General features: G+C 51.6%; 1 long non-coding RNA gene across 1 annotated transcript; it reads right to left on the reverse strand.

The window, feature by feature from the left end:
* Window positions 1–7,389, reverse strand: LOC120594215 (uncharacterized). Its single transcript, XR_005650515.1, has 2 exons — window positions 6,174–7,389; window positions 1–2,916 (listed from the first exon to the last, which is right to left on the reverse strand). It is a non-coding gene; the product is annotated as an uncharacterized LOC120594215 (long non-coding RNA).
* Window positions 7,390–7,412: the final 23 nt, after the last annotated feature.

The raw sequence follows: 7,412 nt of genomic DNA on the forward strand, positions 1-7,412 counted from the left end.
TGACCTGAAAATGATTTATTAACTACTCCCAAACAGCAGCATTTTCGAGGATTTGAAAAGTTAAAAAACCCTTACTATAAATAACAGTAATTTAAAACTTGAAACTTGGTCATTTCAAGTTTCTTTGGCGAAGCAATCAGAACGGTTAAACTTCACCTTGTGCAAATAAAAGGCAACGCGTTTCACCTCCGTGGTTAGCAGTTCCATGGCAGATACCGAGGTCATGTGGGAGGGGACCCCCCACCAAGGCCTCTGGTCTTCAGGAAATAGCAAAATGAAACACAACAATGCGCTATAAATAACTCTGCTGTCCTCAGGATTTGCATTCTGCAAAGCAAAAGAGAGGAGAGAGAGAGAGAGAGAGAGAGAGAGAGAAACTTCTAGTGGGAGATTTTCACTCCATCAGCGTTCTTTGTAAGAACCTCTCTATGCTGCTTCTCTGCTCATGACCATTAAGTCAGCTCCGGTGAGCAATCCTCACGAGCATGGACATGACAGCCAGAACCTTTCAAACCAGAAAGGAGCACACGCTTGTGAAATGGCTTTAGTCACCAATTACATGAAAATTACATGCGGAGCTGTTCTCATGGAGACACATTTTGCTCCCAATTCCCCTGAGCAGGTGACGGGGAACTGTTTGTTACCTGTGGAAGCTCCAGGAGCTGGAACGAGGCAGATTAAGACTGAGTTAGCGAGTGGCTGTCTAACCCCCTCCAAAGAGAAAAATCTGGTCTTCATGACACAAGCGACTTTACAGCGCCTGTGAAAGCGGGTATGTCCATTTTTTTCTGACAATAAAAGTCAACACTTTTCTCCTTCGCAGTGTGCCGTTTAATTGTGCGCATCGAGTTTTTCTTATTTTCCTAGCGAGGCCTGAAAACAAAATGCATTATTTCTGCACGAAGCATGCAGGTTCGTGGTATGAAGTTCGAAATGTCCAAAGAGTAAAAAGCAGGCAGAGTCCCCTGCCCTCTCGGGTCTCGTCTGTGGGCACCTAGTTCCTGTCCCGTGAGGCGAGCACGGTCTATGCTGTGGCTTCCTTCCACAGCCTGCTTTGAAGCGTTTTTGTGTGGCGGCTAATACGACTTGCTCACCAAACCCTATTACTGTCTCTGTTTTCTTCTGGGCATGAAGCTGCATGACATTGCCACGTCCCCTGCGGTGGTGTGAGGCCCCTGTGACAGTGCTGGCCAGCAGGTGGGGGAGGGGAGCGCTCCGTGTCACTCCTAGCCCCTGCTCCTGGAACCGCCATCAGCTCCTCCATGCTCTCCTGCATTGCAGAAGGCAGATTCTGGTAGGTGGCAGAGCCCACGACTGAAGGGCTTGTGTCCTGGGCTTGTGACCCCAGGCTCTGAGTGACTCCCAAACCCTGACCGACCCCAGATGCAAAGGGATTTTGAGCCCTGAGGTCTTGTCTGTCCTCTGCACCAGTATTTGTAAACTTGAGGGGGAGGGGTTCATTCTTTCCACCCCACTCGCCCCTCATTTCTTCCTTCATATCTGCTCTGCCATTTGTACAGCAGCTCACTTACTGCAGATCTTTCCACGAAGCGACCCGATTCTATCCTCCCTATGTCCCCTCCCTGGACACGCAGCACAGTGCTTTGCCACAGAAGTGGTTACTCAGTTAAATACAACGTGAAATTGTGGATGTGACCGGTGCCACTGATTTGAAGACGCCGACTTTATTCTAAACAATTACGCCACAGCCCCTGGGACCCCTGCTTTGCTTGCCAGGGTCTCTGCTTTTCTTGAGCAAACATCTCGTGCTTTTGAGCGGGTCAAGAGAAGAAGAATTATTAAGCGCTCAGCCTGATTTTGTTGACGTTTCTAGTGAACTAGATTTTGTTATCACTTCTAGTGAACTAGTTGTCACCTGCGTTCCTGGAGCCTGTGGAGCTGAGGACGGTATGATCTACAGAACATCTCAGACCGCCCCCCAACCCCCAATAACTGTTTACAGTAGCCGACCCTACAGGTGCCTGGCCATAGGCTGGAAACCCAGACACAGTATCAGCCTAGGGTAGCCTAGAAGTTTCTTTTTGTATCCTTTTCAACAGGCGCGCTGGTTTTGTAACCAAGAGGAGCCTGCTGTTTGGCATGGACGGGTTAATCGGTGTGACTTGGGTCCTTTTCCGCTGGTCTTGCAATTTCTCTGCAGGCCTGGAAGTCAGCTATTTTTGGCCTCTGTCCTTGGCCGACGCCGCCCTGCATCTCCAGATCCTTCTGAGAAGTGACAGCTCGCTCAGGGGTTTACTGGAGAGCCTGGGGGCTGCGCAGTGGGAGCCTGACCTTGAATTGGTTTACGATGTGTCTCCTTCTTATCCGCGAGCCTCTCGAGCCTCTCCGAGGAGTCTTTCCATATGAACTGTGTACCTTCCAGCCAAACAAAGATTTCTTCACAGAGAGAACAGGCACGATGTGGCCCTTTGGCTTATCCGCCTTGTGACGAATGTTGCTTCGGAATCCCTTACCATCTCTCTTTGCTGACTCAAAACGATGATGGAGAACAAGAAGCCAGGCGGACAGGGAAAGAGGAAAAGCAACACCAGCTCCTCTGAGACTCCAGGGAAGAGCCAAGGGTTTTGTTGCCCCTCCCCCCACATTTTTGTCATCATTTCAAAGAAAGCTTTGTCCCATTAGAGCTGCAAGGAAGTCTTTGCTGGAGGGTGGTTATAGAGGCCGCTGGGGCATCTCCCTGAAGGGTGTAGGTTACATGTGACTTGAGGCCCCCGGAGGCTGTGGGACATTGCACAATGAAATACTAGACCCGTTAGGCACGCAGTGGGTTTCACTTCCTGTGCGTTTCTCTGGAAACACTTGTCAGGTTACCAACCGTCACCACCATCTTGCAAAACTGATGAAAGCTTCTGAGCCGTCGTCTGTCCAATCTTTTTTATTTTCTTCCTTTTTACCCTAAAAAAAAAAAAAAATTTTTTTTAGCCTTCGGCACTTGGGACCCCTGATGCTTGTGGCTTTTAAAACGCATGCGTAGTATCGATAATAAAAGCCACGCGTTGCCTGTGGCAAAGTTGAAATTGCAGGGAAGGCAGGCAACGTGTTGCCAGTCAGGCTCCTCTTAAAAAAAACCAAACAAAAAAACAAACGACAAACAAAACAGTAAGAAAGCAAGGAGCAGGCCCTTTCCCTGGATGTCCTGGAGCTGACGGGTCACTCTATGTGCATGGCCTCTTAAACAGAGGTGACAGGAAGGTGGTATTCGAGGCACTCAGAAACGGCACCCAGTGTCCCTAGCGTGTAATTCAAGTTACCCCGCCCCTCCCCCACGAAAGGATGCTTGTAACCGCAGTGAAAGAATTCCGTTTAGGAAAAAAAAAGGACCAAATGAGCAGATTTCCATCGCAAGGATTTAACAAAACCATTGTATACGTGGAGGATTTTCTTTACAGTTAAAAATTAAGCAAGCCTAGCAGCTAGAACAGACGGGGTTGACACCGTGTCGGCAAGGAGCAGGTGTCGTTGACGATTGCATAGGGACAACCAGAGCCATGTGACACTGGCTCTGAAAGTGTGGGGGTGTTCTGGCGATGCGGGGCACGCGTTACGAAGGGACATTCACAGGATGTCACCAAATGGCGGCAGGTGGGACCAACTTGGGGACACGCCTTGCAGCCGAGGCTTATTGATGGGGATGGGTGGCAGCGAGCCAGGCCCCGGTCATGACCGGGCCAGGGCGTGAGGACTCGAGTTCGTGTGGGTCCATGTGGACGTAGCTTTTTTTAGATCCTATTTTAACACTGAAGTCGTTGATTAAAACAACAGCCCAGACACTGCTGTGGGCAAGGAGTTGGCCTTCATTCCAGAGCAGCTTCAACGCAAAGGCACAGGAGGGGACCTCGGGCTCTACCACGGAAGGACGACACTCTGGCCGTGGGCGGAGAAGCCAGTTCCAATCAGGGGCAGTTAGTGCGGGTCCTGGGGATATGACCAACACCCCCTCCATGAGCGAAGGCGGCCAACACCTGTGCACATCCACCGACCCCAAACCTGCCCTCACGTACGTGTCAATAATGCAGCGGGAGCCTGAGCCAGAGCCGGCCGGGCACCGACGCCACCCGCATCGGGTTAATAAAAATAACGAAGATCTTAGGAAGGTGGGAAGAGCAGGCAGGAGCAAGGTCGCCCTGACCTGTCCCCGAGTCGTTCTGCCTTATTTAAGCGTTAACACTGGGAACCTGTCTCCGGCTGAAATCAGAGTTCGGCAGGCCTGGCGCTGTGGGCATTTCGCTGGGATCATTGTCTGCAGTGGGGACACCCTGAGCAGCATCCTTGGTCCCCACCCACTAGATGCCAGAAGCACCACCCTGCCCGTTTGTGACAACCAAAGTATCTGCAGACTCTGCCTCGTATCCCGTGGACCTGTATTTTTCAAACCGGGGAGGGAGAGACGGTCCCTCGAATCATGAGTGGGTTCCGAATTCAGTGGAGCGGGGGGCGACCAGCTTTGAAAAAAATGAACTGAAAATGGATACGCACGAAAAGGACACTCTGTCACACACGGCGAGGGTCCGGACGATTTCACGAACATCCGGTGCGGGCCGCCTAAGTCAACGTGCGTGGGCCCTCGGTTTCGGGGGGAGACGTGCTTGACGGTGGACGGAGGTTTATCCGGAGAGAAGGTAACACCTCATGGCGTCGGTCAGGTGAGCTGGGGCGAAGGACGGACAGCGTGACTTGCCGCCCGAGGGCTGGGGGTTCAGCGCACACGTCCCCGGCGACCTCGGCTTGTGGATTATTTCCCCGGCCGCGTGGGAAAGGCGCTGTGCTGGGGGTGTCCGGGCAGAGTGAAGGGAAGGACTGACCCAAGCACATGCGTGACCTGGCGGAGCCGCCGTGCGGAGCAGCGTCTCAGAGGCAACGCCGGCGTCTGACAGCAGGACTCTGGGACGGGCGAGGCTCACGGTGGCCTATTTTCAAGGCATTTGGACTTGAACTGGCCCATATTCAGGGACCCTATTCACTTGGAAATAGTGCCCGCAAAAATCGTTCTACTATTGTGTTAAAAGTTATGTTGAGATAATTCACATACCACAAAATTCATCCAGTGTAAGCGTACAATTGGGTGTTTTCTGAGTATAGAATTGTGCGATCACAACTATAGTCTAATTTTAGGATATTTCCATCACCTCCCCCCCCACCCCTAAAATGTGGTACCCATTCCCCATCCACCCCCGACAACAACCAGGCAGCTACTTCTGGTCTTTATACCGCATCTCATCTTCTCGACCCAGTTCATATAAACGGAGTCCTACACTACGTAGCCTTCTGCGTTTCAGCCTGACTTTTCTGAGATTCAAGCACATTGGAGCACATATCAGTAATTTCATCCCTTTTTATGGTGAATAATATTCCATTGTATGATGGGCCACGTTTTATGTATCTCTTTATCTGTCTGTCGGTGGACGGACGTTTGGGTTATTTTCATTTTGTGGCTCTTACGAATAATGCGGCCGGGAATGTTTGTGTGGGTCCATGTGGACGAAGGTTTTTTTAGATCCTATGTTAACACTGAAGTCGTTGATTAAAACAACAGCAAACCCACTCTGTGGGGCCTCAGGACGTAGAATGGCTCTGGCTTCAGTTCTCATTTGCTACGAAGACAGAAGCTGAGGGTGACACTGGGTGAAAGGACAGGTGTATTCTTCTCGTGGTTCATTTTGAAATCAATATTAAAGTGTGAGGAGGACTAACTGGGGGAAATGATTTGCTTGTGATGGGCACAAAAAGAGCGAATCGCTCCAGCTGATCGCTGGTGATGCCCCCCAGACCTATGAGGGTCAACATGAACAGGTGGCATTACCGTCCTACTCGACAGAGAGGCCTCCAACTCGTCCCACCACATAGAGATTTGTGCCCTTAATTTAAAGCCGCCGAATTTATATATAATCAGTGATAACTAGCATCCCGCTAAAACGTGCATACGCACGTGAATCCAAAACACTACATATTTAGTGGAAAATACAACGGAAGAGAAAATCCCCACTCCTTGTCATAAGCAATTGTGCTTTGCTGGATACCCATGGCAGGCAGCGCTCAGGAAGAGCTTTTGTCCCAGGCTCCTTGCAAGCCTGGGCCATTCGGACATGTGCCATGCTCGCCAGACACTGGGAGCACCCTTATACCCCTGTTTGGGCCCCCCGCTCTGCTCTCACCTGAGGCCTCACAGGACAAGACGGAACTCGTAGCTCGCAAACTTGCTCAATGTTTTTTTTTCCCACATGTAATACTGGAAAGTTTCAAATCCGAGGTCCAAACAAGCAAGAAAAGTCAACACAGTTATCCATGTTCAGACGAACTATTCATTCCTTGCAGCCAGGGCTGGGTTGAAAAAGGTTACTTATGTAACTGCGCAAGCTGGGGTAATTGAGGATCTATTTCTTAGAGGAGTGTCCCGCATCAGGAGGAGGACGGTTAAAAAACTCTGGCACGTAAAATTCCATCTGGTGGAATTTTAAGCCGTCATTAAAAATATGCCTTTGAAAACTATTTAGTGACCCAGAAAAATATTTTTGAGACTAGGTAACAAAAGCAGAATGCTGTTTATACAGCGTGGGCCCAGTTTTACTATTTACCTCTCATTTTTGGATGGAAACGTTTTCTGCGCAGAGAAAAACGACAGGCACAGCCCGCACGCGAAAACTAACACTGGTCTTGTCTGGGAATTTGTATTTTCTCGGACCGAGAACTGGCGATGCTTCATTGTATTATCAGGAAGAGCAAACATTCGTTCGTAGCTAAGCGGTAAAGCCACAGTCAAGTGACAAAGATGTCATCGGCCGGCCCCGGCATTTCTGATAACTTTGGAATCCTCTCGCCGTGATCACGCAACAGCGCAGGCTTCGGAGGTTTCACTTACGGGGACACCCGACACTCGGCTGCACAGGACGGTGGAGCGCCGGGCCTCCCGCGTGGTTGACAGTCCCCGGGGCGCGCGACATTCAGAGACACCCTCTTGTGTCCGCCGAGAGGACCCAGAGCCCTAAAACTGTGGGCCTGCTTTTCCCTTCCCTAATCCCTCCCTTGTACCTCCCAGTGCCCCCTTCATCCAGGGGCATCCCTTTTGCACCCCCACATCCATCTACCCCCAGGCCCCCCCCAAGGGCCCGAGGACTGCCCCCCGGGAGGAAACGGCGAGCGCGAGCAGCGTTTCGGGGGCGCAGCACGTGGAGCGAGCGGGCGCGCGTGCAGTGCGCCGCTCTTCGAAGGTCGTCGGTAACTCCTTCCCCGAGGCGCTGGGCGCTGGCGGTGACCTCTTAACAAAGAACAGGTTTGGCCGCCGCCTCGCTCTCGCTGGCCCAGGAGGCCGAGGGGCCACGTGACCTGCCCAGACCTCACCCCCCACCCTCATCCCCGCCGAGAGGGGCCGGGGGAGTCGGGTCCGGAGGGGGGGG

The sequence above is a fragment of the Pteropus medius genome, unplaced genomic scaffold (assembly GCF_902729225.1).
Source record: "Pteropus medius unplaced genomic scaffold, Ma_sr-lr_union100, whole genome shotgun sequence".
NCBI classification, from domain to species: Eukaryota; Metazoa; Chordata; class Mammalia; order Chiroptera; family Pteropodidae; genus Pteropus; species Pteropus medius.